The sequence below is a fragment of the Poecilia reticulata genome, linkage group LG17 (assembly GCF_000633615.1).
Source record: "Poecilia reticulata strain Guanapo linkage group LG17, Guppy_female_1.0+MT, whole genome shotgun sequence".
NCBI classification, from domain to species: domain Eukaryota; kingdom Metazoa; phylum Chordata; class Actinopteri; order Cyprinodontiformes; family Poeciliidae; genus Poecilia; species Poecilia reticulata.
The window spans coordinates 2,381,542-2,389,726 of record NC_024347.1 but is presented as its reverse complement, the minus strand read 5'-3'; positions in this window follow the sequence as shown (position 1 = coordinate 2,389,726).

The following is an 8,185-nucleotide window of genomic DNA, read 5'->3' as shown; positions in this document are numbered from 1 at the left end:
ATATATATATATAAAAATGCAAGACATCACTTTTTTCATGATACTTTCATTGAGAGGTTTTCTATATTTTGATTCATTTGTATTCTGATCTGAGTTGAAGTATTTAGTAGACCTTAGTTGAGTATTTTAGCAGCTTGGTTTACTTCATTTTTTTTCTCCCTTTTTGATCGTGTTTCCTCGTCACTGTTGGGTTGGTATTTTGATTTATTCTTGTCCTGTTTCAAGTTTGGAAACTTTTCTGGTTTCTGTGTCTATTTCTCTTGCTACCTATTCTTTTTGACATTTAGTTTCCCTCAGCTCTTAGAGCCTTACTTCYCACATCTGCACTGCATCAGTYAATCATCTGCACCTGATTCTTGCTTATGCGATCATTCCAAAATGAATACATCCTCTTACCTTTTCTTTTGTTTTTGTCAAATCCATTCAGTCAGTGACCTTGGGTTTTCTTTTCAACATCAGTTGAAGACATGAAATAAACACTTGCTCGGTTTCTAGAAGTTACTCTGCGCAGATCTTCAGTCAGTATTTTCAATTTTAGAAGTCAAAATAGGTAGAAACCAGACATAAACTAGATCTGGTTTCTGGAGATGCACAAGTACGGGGAATATTACAAAGCCTGAATGTTTATATCAGTATTACCAGCCTATTCCTAATGTATGCTTTTGCAAGCTAACATTCCTGCACTTCCAGAGGATGGCAGAAAAACGTGCAACTTTTCCTTCCATTTACACAATGTTATGATTTACGCAGTCGCTGGAAGACTAATAACTTTAGAAGTTTTTTTTTCTTCCATTTCTCTTATCTCGTTGCAGGGAAACCGATTCATCTTAAAGAGTGATGAGGGGAGGTTGCTCTCTATGCAAAACGCATTAAAGCCAAATGAGGAGTCTATTAGTCAAATCTGCCTGATAATCCGTTTGCTAAAGGACTCTGGCTGCTAACTAAGTAGATTAAGATATGTCACTGCGACCACCATCGCAATCCTGCACCTTTTGAGATTTTGCTCTCAAAGAAATGCGCGCGACCGCAGATTTAAAATGCAGCACAAACACAATGTAGGTTACTATGCGTTTTGTTCACACGTGAAAAAAAAAAAAAAAAAGTGTTGATCAATTACCTCTCCCACACTGAAACAAACCACCACAGAAGTGCACACGCATAGTTCACACCCCGGGCACTTATCTGCATACAGTGTCTCGTCGCCGGATTCACTTCATAGTATTAATTCTCTCCACTCCGCCCACTCTGTTGTGCACGTCTGAGAAGAATGCACTGGGGACCCATGAGGAGAGCGTGTTTGTATGAACGCGGACAATTCATCACGGCTTCATTAGCATTCGAGGTGTTGCCTCCCTCTCACCGGCACGCGCTCCACTGTGATGGCCCTGCAGTGATAATTACAAATAATTTATTCCTACTGGTTAATTAACCAATATCCTTTTGCACACAAGTCTTAAAAAAAAATGCAGAAGACATTTTGCGTAAGTACGCACACCCGAATCCACTGCTGTAATTGCTTCAACTTTGTTTTGTGCCACTGAGTGAGCTACAGTGTTTTTTTTGTTTGGCTTTTTTTTTCCATGAACAAGATCATCACAGAGACCAACTTTAAAGGATAAAAAAAACAAAGTGTGTTCACTGAGTGTCGGCATATGAAAAAGTTCTGGRCTCCATCCAAAATTATTAGTGGCCATTTAAATTCTAATAATTTCTTRGATCTAAAAACTCCAAAGAGGTGCAAAGCTCAGCCAGGCTGAAAGATCAGAGGCTAATTTGACCAAATGCTTAGAGCAAGGTCAAGCAAGGAGAAGCTGATTTTAGCTGGTATTTTTATGCCTGATTTTTAAAATATACTTGTATACTTCTAGTTTCTTGTGGGAAACCCATAAACCCCCCCCGCCCCAAAAAAAAAAAAAAACAAGATCTATTGGGTAACAGAAAAGAGTTTAAAGCGGCATCTCTGAGCACACACCTGGGAACTGCCTGAAAAATTTCTGCAAGTAATTAAGTGCAAATGCTCTGATGCTCAGGAGAACGCCTTCAGAAATGTTCATTACTGTAAAGCAGCTGTAGAAATCACTTGCTATACATTCTGCTTTCACAGCATTGGAGTGAAGTTTATACACATTTTACCGTGGGCTTACAGGATTACATGTTTTTTTTAAACATTTTTTTTGAACTTCTCTTTTCAATGATGAGTCAACGTACAACACCAAAGAGTTGAGAAGTTTGAACTGATTTTTATATTTTGTCAAAATTAGGAAATCATAAATGAGTCCAAAATTGGCACATTAATMTTTGGCGATGGCAATGCTGGATGTGCTGGGGATCAGTCTGTTGTTGGAAACCAGTTGGATCCATTTCTCCACGATCACCTTTTCCAGTCCTCCTCCTTCAGTGTTTCATCGACCTCAGAGGATTATCCAGTAAGACCAGCTTATGCTTGACACAAGTTTGTAAAGTTTTCCTCCACCCCCCTAAACATATTTCTTGTCATTTTGACCTAAATCTTTGTTTCTTCCGACCATAAAATGTTTCTGTATAAGGTATTTAGCTTCTCTATGCGTACAGCTGTAACATCCATCCACACTCAAATTGGGTTAGCTTCGAATACTGAGGCTCCTTCTTTTTAGGTTAGCATCCTCTTCTTCGTTATTTGTTTGCCGTTTCAGCTACAAATTCTGCGYCGATAACCTGGGTTTCCAAAAGTTTCACCTCATCGCCAGTCAYGAGCAATTTCTTGGAATGTGACGCAGGTGAAAAATACTCTTATTGTCTTTTAAAGCCACAAGCAATTACCTAGGATAAGTTATTCTGGGCAGGACGTGCCCTGTTGGTGTGAAGCCGAGCTGTAGACAGTTGATGGCCCAGGGCAGACATCAATGTCTACATCGCTTCAGACCTTGGAGCTGGTTGACCTGTGCTGGGCCCGTCTTGTTTCCAGCGGCCGTTTGTTACTAATTAATGGACTGGAGCCCATTCTCCGGCGCTGAGTGCAACACAAACCGCATGCATTAAACATGAYCCTGCCTTCATCCGCCGCCACCCCACGGAAGACAAAAAWGGTTCAAGGCAGAGTCGGAGAGCAGGGGACAACCGAGGAGCCAGCGAAGCACCTGGAACACTTCCGAAGGGCCGAGGGAAAGCATTTGGTCCTTTGATTAACCCAAAAGCATAGGCTCGGCTTGGCGCAGGAAGGACACACAGAAGCGAAGTCGACAGAAAGGGCGTTTTGTTGAGCTCACATGTGTGCACTGTACTGCTGGAGCCCTAATTGTTTGCTCTAGGATACCTCAGAGAACATTAAAGTGTTAAAAGCAGCGGGGGGAGCAGTCAGCCGTGAAGCCATTCCCAGCTTTCTATCACAACTGTTGTATGTGGTTTATCTGACATGAAAACACTTAGTGTAGCTGAAAAGAGCCTTCTGAAAGACTCGACTCGTCCTTCAGGACCGAAGGCGTCCTTGGTAGCCGTCACAACACGCGCGCATAAACACAYGGAGGCGCGCGCGCACACAGTTTAACACACATTAATGCATAAATTGCCATTATCTGAGCTGCTACCGATGGCAGGAGCGCCCTCACCAAGATCACCTCGGCTGACAAAAGTTAATTTGCACTAATGATGTTTTACTCCTCTCATTACCTTAAATCATCTCCTTCCTTCCTCCGCCCTCCCCTCTCGAAGCAAAGAGAGAGACTCAAATGGAAAGGTGCAGAAAGAGTCGCGTCCAAAGAGGACCTCGGAGAGAACGAGCCAAAGTAGGATAAGTAAGCCACAGTGAGACGCGCAGTGCTAAAGGAGCAGTCAGCACTTTGTAATTGTAAATAGTTGTCTCCTAAACAGCTCCTCTCCCACCTACTCTTAAATATTTTACACTCTTCTTTAATTTTCAGAGCTATTCCACTTCAYGCTTGATGGGGGGCCCTGCATACTCCTAAGTGTCTTAACTGTACAGCCTGCCACACTTGTATTTATGTTGTTGGCTTAAGTGGTGGACTTTGTAATGATAACAGAGTCCAAGCCTAACAGGTGGGGAGTGTTTAATGTRTAAATTAGYTTTTTTATTATCCAGGTTTGAGTACTATGGTTTTTATGAGGGGATTAAAGTCATGGCTGTCGATTGTRTTTTGCCAAACTTCCTCCACTTCACAGTTGTCATCCCTACTTTTAGCCCATTGCGTAGAAAGTGGAATCACGACGACATGAATGCTGCGTTTTCCATTTGGTCTCTTTCTTTTGAACCGTAGAGGTGTGTACTGACATATTCAGTGACATTAATTTTCTCCTATTAGCAATAAGTTAATTTGTTGATGTTTTTTTCCACACTGAAAATTATTAAATGGCAGGATTATGTAAAACAAAATCATCTTTTTTAAACTTCACATTTTGTTTTAATGTTTTTCCGTCGAATTCGGTCCAACACCGGTGGGAGAAATGGCTCATAGTCTTTTGCGAAAGACAAAATATAAATCCTACAACTGCTAAAATCTGACTACTCCATGTTTGCTTACATTTTGTGAAGAAGGAAGCTGCGCTCCTGTCTGTTTTGAAGGTTTTTGCGTCGCTTCCTTCAATAGTTCTTGACAAGGGAGTAAACAAGTTTTTCAAAGGGTTTGGTTCATTTGACRCAGTGCAGTGTGAAAGCGAACCGCACCAGCAGAAAATGTAACAAATGTTTCAACTTTGATCWCAATTGAGCCAAATCTACTGAACTATCTGGTGTTAAACACCTGCAGAATAACCCCACTCACTCCAGTTAGGTGGAAATTCCTCATGCCATCCTACACCTATTTTCTGCTTAAACCAATATTGCGGAAACCCGTAAAGGATTCTTCCTAAGTTTACACTTTAATGCATTGAACTTTAATCCATTGAACAGCTTCACAGATGAAAAAAACTGCCTCACTGTCTTAAGCCTGTAAGAAAAAACAAGATATTAGCTTTCAGGACAATTGGAAGCCCCTATGTAAAGTGTTTGAACATYCCTTCTGCTGTAAAACCTCACTCTCCAGAGTTTTCAGGCAGGGAGCTTGAGTCAAAGTTATGTGCCTCTGACCCTTCCCTCACATCAACTCTGAAACCTCGCAGTCATTAGCAGCCGATTGATGAGGGGAGATGGTATTAGTCTGAAAACATTTTCAGCTCATCCTGAGAAGGAGCCATTTTTACAATTGGTTTAAGGGGTTATGAATGTGTGCACGTTCTGTTTGAAATAGGCAATGTTCATTTTTTATCTGTAATTGTTTCTGGAGGAGGCTTTTAGTGAGARATGGCTTAGGATCGTACCAGGATCTTTCCCGGGTCTTTATTGCAGAAACGCAGCTCTTTTCCGTTTTTTTTTTTTGTTTTGAAGGACGAACCTGGCATTACTTTGAGAATTAACAGACGTGAAGCGGTCAAGCTTTTCACGGCTGATTCTGATTTCTGCTTAACTGCAGATTCGATTATTCTTTTCTTTTCACGATGATGAAACKGAATAAGAAACATTGTTCTTCGGGTTCTTAGACGGAGGCGGTAATATTGAATCCAACAGAAAATGAAGGAACTGCAGGACTATCCAGATTTGTGCGTCAAAGCATTTTTTCCTAAAATCCATGTAGGGGGAATTAGATTCTAACAGAATGATAACCTTAAGTAAAATACATGTAGTATTTGTACAATACTTGTAAGACAAGWGAATTGTCAAGATTTTTTGGGCATCATTTGAAACCACAAAACCAACATTTAGTCTTGCTAAAATTACATAACTTATTGAATATTGCAATAATATTGCTATAACATATTCTTAGAATTTAAATTTTAATTTATAGGCAGTGGAAAAATAACTTTCTAAAAATATCAAGAGTTTATTGCATAGGATATTCTAACTTATTTATTTTATCCCAACTCAACAAACTGAAATTAGCTGGATAGATAGTTGGGCCATTTGCTCAGGTAGCAAGACTGGAGTTGGCTGCTAAACAAACATGCTGCTCATAGTTTGGCAACTTTAATTTTGAAGCAATGATACTTTAAAATGATTTATGACACTGCTATACATTTCACAAGTGGAGCAGGGCTTTGTGTTCAATCTGTCTTTTAAAGTTGGAACTTGGATCTTCGACTGATGCCAAATCGGAGTAGATCGTGCTTCAAACTGGAAAAGCAGCTTGCAGATACAATAACAATTGTATCTGTTAAAAACCTAAAAGGACTTCCTCAATAGTAAACATCACACAGCAATATGTGTGGTATCAGTTAAAAGCTRTACAGTAGAGAGATCAGTCAGAAAAACTGATATACAGACGCAAAACATTTCACTGTTTTGTGTTCACAGCCGCCATATTGGATCTCAGTCTGAATTCAGACTTCAGGAATGTCTCCAGACTTACAAATCCAATTTCTGAGTATGAACTGAATGCATCATTACTTTACATAAAACCAGTTACCTGGACACTTTGTCATCTCAATAAAAACGTCACTTTGCTCAACCTCAATAYTGGTTATTGGTCAATTTCAGAGGTTTTTCAGAATYTTTTTATTGAACTCGACAAAYTGAACCACATCACATGTACTATACAGTGACGTGTTAAGACACATGTAGACACAATTGTTCATGCATAGTTAAATGATAAATGCCTTACTTTTACAAAAAAAATTACAATACAGTCCTGAACAATACTTAATATTTTTTTACACATAAATATTTCTCTTAAATTTCATCACCGTCATTACTGATGATGCTCACAGCTCCAAAAAAAAAAAAAGGCTTTGAAGAGGTTTACTCTTTGTTGTCTGCACATATTGGTTTCATCTTCATCATCATTCTGTCAGTAGCCAAAAGCACAACGGATGTCAACCTGAATACCAAACTCTCTCTTAACATATCTGCCACAAGCCTATTTTCAGGACCACACACACACACACACACACACGCTCGCGCACACACACAGACATATACATGACCAGTGTAAGGCAGCGAGCGTGTTGGGTGAGTGATGATCAGTAGATATGAAGGGGAAAAGGGATCAGGAACTGGCTTTCATGATGGATCAAAGGGTTACATGACAACCAGGCGAGGACTTCCTGCTTGACAGGAACGTTGCTCAAATGGACAGCACGACATATCACAGATTGTGTGTATGCGYGTGTGTGTGTATGACTGCATAAAGAGAAAGACATCTTTCCCCAAAACAGGCAGTGTCCAGTATCCAAAGAAATGTCCTTTCTTCATGTCATGTTCTGCCGTCTCTCTGTGTCTTCATCTTCATCTCTTCTCCCTGTGTCTCCAAGTCGACAATGTGCCTGAAGCGTCCTAGGAGATTTTGAAATGAGGGATTTCACTCAGTTCCTTCAGAGGCACTGCTGATCAACTGGGCATCCGTTATTTGGGGATAAGTGGGGAGGGTTGGGTKGGGGGGATCTCCCATTTCAATTCTGGAGAAGATATAGTGGCGTTTTTTGGGGGTTTTTTTGTGGGTGATCTGGAAAAACACCACAGCTATCGACACCCATCTTCTCRACTATATCCTCACACCCAGACGTCAATGGCACAGAATCACGTGCACCAAATSTAATAAAAGTAATTTAGTGCCAAGGCAAATTCCATAGCTCTGGGCCTCCATCCCATGTTAAACAGCCAGCTGACCTTTCGCGTCTGATTTCATAAAGAGGGACACAATCTGATTATGCTTGGACAGGAAAGGTCAAACGCACTGGCAGTTGTAGCAAATATGTGGCCGCTAGCTGGCCACAGTTGTGCAGAATGGCTGTTTGAGCTGTAGCGCCGTGCATGCCTCAGTGTGTGTGTGTGTGCGCGTGTGCGTGGATGGGTGGAAAGGGTGGGGGAAGCTATGGTTGTTACCCTCTATGGCCTCTTGAGCCCTAAGCAAAAAGGCCAGCATATCTGACATGGGTGGCGCGCTCTCTTTTCAAGTCGCAGTGACCGGACTCACTGACACATACACACACAAACGTATAACACACTAGGTGGTATCGCACACCGCCTTTACTGATAGTATCTGAAACCTAAGTGAGCCTTGAAGTGAAATGCCTGTTTGTGGTGGGGKTTTTTTCCCCCCCTTTGCTTTTACTCTCTCTTTTTTTCCCCTTTTGACTATTGGTCAATGTGAATGTCACAGCACATTGTGAAGGTGTAAGCTTTACCTATTACTTGAGTCTCTGTTGTCAAGGCTTTGATGGC